Below are 6000 nucleotides of genomic sequence, written 5' to 3'. Positions count from 1 at the left end.
TTTACCCTATAAAAGAACCAAGCACAAGCAAAGCTCGTGATTATCATCGATAGTTATATATTTATAATGATATCTTTATCAAAAAGGTAAAGTGAAAAAGTTAGTTACAAATCTAAATGAATCAATTTCATATGACAAACTGACCACAAAGAAGGATCCATATAGATATATGACTTCTCATTTCTTCTGTAATGATTTCGACCAAGGCTGGGAAATCTTCACCTCGAATTAGAATTCAATTTTTTTGGTTGACTGTGAAACTAGCCGAGTTTAGAAGACCTTCCCTTGAATTGAATTTTGAATTCTCTCTTCTCTCAAATATATTATTAGCGTTATGATGTTTGTTGTAAATTTCTCTATCGCAATATCTCTGCATAAAATTTAAACATTGACAATATATAACATTTCCATGCAAAAGGATGTAAAAAGTATTAACCTCGTGGTAAGTAAGTGGATTTGGCATGAAAGTCTTGATGCCTTCACTAAATCAGGGAAGGAAAAAACGAACACGTTGATTTATGTTCTCATGCGAATCAGAAGCAAATGTTGGTGGTATACCATGAACAACAGAAGGCACAACATTCTCATAACTTGAAGGTCTCCTATTCTGATAAAATTGTGTTTGAAAATCCATTGTATGTATAACTATGGGATGATGATGCAAAGGCTCCTCTAATTGTCCATTCTCAGAATAGAATCCCTATTGAAGATTCTTTCAATATCTTTAAACATCATCGTTTAAAGGATAATAATATTGGTTCAATAAATAATGTGCAGCTTGAACATGAAAAATATTATTGATCTAAATGGAAGGTGTATCACATAGGAACATGATCTAGGTGGTGAATGAATGACATGAACATTTAAAGCATCAAATTCAACTATGGTGCTCTCATGCATGAAGATGTATGTTCTCATAGTTGATGAACATCGACGTCATCAAGTTGAGTAGGCTTCAGAGGTGATGATGATAGAATTATCTCTGATGTTGATATGAAGCCTGAGTGTATTTATAGATAGTTAATGGGTTAATCACATTACTATTTGTGATTATGACAATAGGTGGATCAACACTTTCTTTTTCCACTTTTATTGATCTTTTTGCGCTTGAAAACCATTGCAATTCGGGAAATTTAAGTGCATCAAGAAAGCATTCCATGTTTCGTGGTGGTGACTTTAAATACATAAGATATAAAGAGAATAAAGAAAGGAATTGTATAATGTAATTGATAAGAGGAGTGGTATTTGTAGAACTAATTTTGTACAACTTTTGTGACAACCACTTTCTCTATCTTCTTATTGGAAAAACTCAATAAAGAGAGAATAAAAACACATGTGAGTATGAGAAAAGGGGTTGTTTCAAAAGTTGTCAAAAAGTGGTTGTACAAATATCATTTCTCAATTGATAATTACTGATTACAGAAACTAAATAGTAGAGGTAACTCTAGCTATAGCAAAACCCACTAACTATTGGTGCAAGTAATACTAACACACAAGGCTTTTATTATATGGCCAACCCTTTACATATTTCTTCATATTATCCGATGTGGGACATTTTATCATAATAATTAAAGGGATTTAAATTCTAATTATTATTATTGATATCCTCCCGCGAGTTGTATGGTCTGAAAGAGAGATGCAACTTGGACAATAAGTAATCGAACCTAGGACCAAGTAGGGTTTTGGTTCGAATATCACCAAGTTGATCATAGGTAGAAACAAAGGATACTCAAAACTTTCCATGTTGAACATTTTCTCAGACAAAATGATAGGCTAAGGCTATATGTTTCATCCGAGAGTGAAATACAGGATTAGCACTAAGGTGGGTAGAACCGAGGTTGTCACAATAGATGACTGGAATGGCCGTTGGAGTGTGGCCAAGTTTAGTGAATAGGGAAAGGACCCATAGCAGCTCACTCGCCGTGTCAGCCAAGGCTTTATATTCTACTTCTATGGAAGATCGAGCAACATAATGTTGTTTTCGAGAGCTCCAAGAGATGAGTGTGCTGCCAAGATATAACAGATAACCAGTGGTTGAGATATAATCATCCTTGTCATCTGCCCAGCCGCATCTTAGTAGGCGTGGAGATTTAGTGGGGCGGTCGTAGAGATGAAGATGCCTTTGTCACATGAACCCGCCAAGTATCTGAGCACTCTTTTGAGTGCAGTCTAATGCGTCATTATGTGGTTCTGCATGAATTGGGAGAGTTTGTTTGTGCTAAAGGAAATGTCTGGGATAGTAAGGCTCAAGTATTGGAGGCTTCTAACAAGCGCTCGATACTCGGTTGCGGACGGTAGGAGATCGCCGAAATCCTTGAGTAACTTATCAGTGGCAAACAATGGAGTGGATGTTGGTTTCGTATCTAACATGCCTGATTTATTTGGTAGATCGGTGATATATTTCCTTTGGGAAAGGAATATACCCACAGTAGAGGGAATCACTTCAACCCCCAAGAAATAATTAAGACATCGAAGGTCTTTTAAAGAAAAGCGAGCGGCGAGTGTTGCGATTAGTGTGGAGACCTATGCAGAAGAACTCCCAGTGACAATGATATCATCAACATATAATAATAAGTATAGTTTAACACCTAGTTTGTGGTGGATGAATAATGAGGCATCAATAGTGGAGTTGACGAAGCCAAGGGATAATAGGAATACCTGAAGCTTTGTATACCAGGCGCAAGGTGCTTGCTTTAGCCCGTAAAGTGCCTTTTTGAGGCGACAAATATGATCAGGGAAGTTTTTGTTGACAAATCCATGTGGTTGGAACATGAATACTTCCTCCTTGAACGTGCCTTGAAGGAACATATTGTTGACATCTAGTTGACGAAAAGACCATCATTGACGAACTGCAAGTGTCAAGATAATTCGAATAGTCACTGGTTTAAAAATTGAACTGAATGTTTCCGTGTAGTCACAACCAGGACGTGATGAAATCCTTTGGTGACTAGTCATGCCTTGTAATGATCAATGGACCCATTCAAATTTCGTTTGAAACGAAAAACCCATTTATACCCAACCAAATTCTGAGCAGAGGACCGGCTAACAAGATCCCCAGGTGTTATTGTTGTGTAAGGCATCAAATTCAGCTTGCATAGTCGAGCGCCAATCAGGGTCACAAAGGGCATTAGTGATATTTCTTGGTTTAATGGGGCATAAGGGGCGAACATGAAGGTTAAGCTTTTTTATGGGTTAATAATGTTGTTTTGAGAACGGATGATTATCCCACCGAAGTTGGATGACTGGCTTTTGTGTGGGAGAGCGTGGGTGGGGGCAGTGGTGGAGGCGTTGGCGATGTAATGATGTGAGCCAATTCTTTGGATATTGGGGACGTGGGCGAGGACATTTGAATGTTTTGGGCGACCTCATTGGAGTTTGGTGAAGAGGGTGAAGATGTTTGAGTTGGTTGGTAGACCTCACTAAAAGTTAGTGAGGATGGTGACTTATGTAGAGTGGTGTGGGCGAGGTCATTGGGCATTGGTGATGAGGGTGTAGACAGGTGAGTGATCTGGGCGAGTTCATTTCGGATTGGAGTTGCGGGATTTTGAATGATTTGAGTGAGCTTGTTTTGGTTTGGCAAGGCGAGAGGTGTAAATCTTTCCCGTTGCGGGATCGAGACACAAGTATGCATGTTGATCAACCGAGTAACCTACGTAGTGCAAGTTTATGGTTAGCATATGGCTTAATCTAGGGAAAACGCAAAACATCCAAAGCATATGGCTGACATTACACCACTGACATTTGCTGAGGAAGGGTTTGCGATTTCCAGGGCGTTGATTTGATTGTCCAGGGAGCTGGGCAGGGTGGGTTTGTTGTTGTTGTAGTTGGGTCTCGCCTGAGCATTCAAGGCGGTGAGTCGGGCAGGGGTATGTTGCTGAACAACGGTGATTGAGAGTTCCTGGATGAGAAGCTTCTCAAGAAGGTCATCAAAGGTAATTGAGTTATCCCTTGCATTCACTCCATCAATGCCAGCACAATAGCTGTCGTAGAGGCTACGTACGATATAATCAGTCATGTCTTCAATGGAGACAGGTGATCCAAGCGAGGCAAGGAGATCTCCTGTTTGCTTCAGGGAGTGCATATAGGTGGTGATGGATTGAGTACCTTTAAATGTTGTTAGGAGGCGCTCCTTTAGTTGCTTGAGACGGCTGCGAGAAGCCTTGTAATAGGTGTTCTTGAGGAGGTTCCAAAGATCGTGTGAGGTCTTTGTTTGGGACACCAGGGAGGCGACCTCATTTGAGAGGGTGGTGAGGATGGCGCCATAAATGAGGCAATCCTGTCGTCGCCATGTTTGATAGGTAGGATTTTCTGTTGTCACTTGAGTCTCGGCAGTAGTGGTGATCGTTTTGGACGGCGCCGGTAACGATCCATCTAGGTATTTGAGGAGATCATAGCCATCAAGTAATGCTTCAACTTGGAGTTTCCAATTAAGGTAATTGGTGGGAAGAAGTTTGGTTACACTGCCAAGGGTGATGCAGGCGAGTGGTTTGGATGGTTCATATGGGTTGGTGATTGAGGTATAGTTGTCGGTGGCTATGGTGGCGAGGGTGGCAGCTGGGGTTAGGAACGGTGTTCTGATTTAGAGGGAGAGGGGGCTGGAAAAAAAACAAGCTCTAATACCATATAAAGAACATAAAGAAAGGAATTGTATAATGTAATTGATAATTAGAGATACTAAATAATCGAGGTAATGTTAGGTATAGCAAAACCCATTAACTATTGGTGCAAGTAATACTAACACACAAGGCTTTTATTTATATGACCAAGCCTTTGCATATTTTTCATATTATCCGATGTGAGACATTTTCTCATAATAATTAAAGGGGGTTAAATTCTAATTATTATTATTCATATAAGATGTGTGCATAAAATTCATTACTTGTTACCTAGGACAAGAAATTTAAACCAAAATTCACAGCTCATACAAATAGAAGCTTCTAGCTACACGACCAAATGTTAAATAATGAAATTTAAACGAAATAAGAAATACTAATAACTAGATGTCACATTATCACTCATAATATTCTCAGTAAATATCCAATGAATTTGAGACCCTTACCTTTTTATGTATTACCCACAATGTGGTGATTTTGCTCTTGTTGCCTCGTTGTTCTTTGATTTTGCACCTATTTCTGCTTCCACTTCTTAAGTTCTGCTCCTTTCATTCATATTTGCAGCCTTATGTTCCTTTTTTATGAATAGAATGAGTCATCGTTCACGATGATATCCACTCAACATGGGAATCTTGTTACTTTCGGCAATCTTAAAAATACAACCCAAACTGCATCTGCACTTGTCCAAACACAAGAATGGGTCAACCAAAACTGCATAACTTCATAATAAAATAAAATAAAATATTGGACCTTAAGAATTTGACCCCTGTTTCACTTGAATCAACATGATATTGGCTACGATCACTATTTTAAATAATATTTAAAGCAGTGAGATAACTTATACTAATGACAAATAAAAATGGAAAATTAAAACAAAAAACTTGTACTAATGACAAAGAAAAAAATGTAGACGATCAATACATCAATGATGTTATATCAATTATTTTTATTCGTAAATTTTTTTAAACAACAAAAAATTATTTCTACAAACTCAAAATTAACCTGGTAATTGAATAGAGAATGTGCAAAAAAATAAGCATTAAAAATAATATAATCATACATTTTATCCTTCGAGGGCATCCTAATAAACTTACAATGATGCAAGGATATATTCAAATAATATGAATAAGAAAAACATATATTATTGATGGCATACCTTTGTTAATTCCTCGATTTGATTATGTGATTTATAAATATTTTTATTTGAATGTCTTCATCTTGATCTACACATTCACTTTCATCCGTTGTTACAACAATCAAACTGGACCGATTGATCTACAAAGTTTGAGCAAAACCAAAACTCTTATTAGAGTTTTGCAAACTATTAGATCGAAAATTCTATCAATGGGTGTTGTGATCGTTAAACTTGATGTAAGTAAAATTTATG

Source organism: Medicago truncatula, chromosome 6, assembly GCF_003473485.1.
Source record: "Medicago truncatula cultivar Jemalong A17 chromosome 6, MtrunA17r5.0-ANR, whole genome shotgun sequence".
In the NCBI taxonomy this organism is placed as follows: Eukaryota; Viridiplantae; Streptophyta; class Magnoliopsida; order Fabales; family Fabaceae; genus Medicago; species Medicago truncatula.
Note: the sequence above shows the minus strand (reverse complement) of the source record.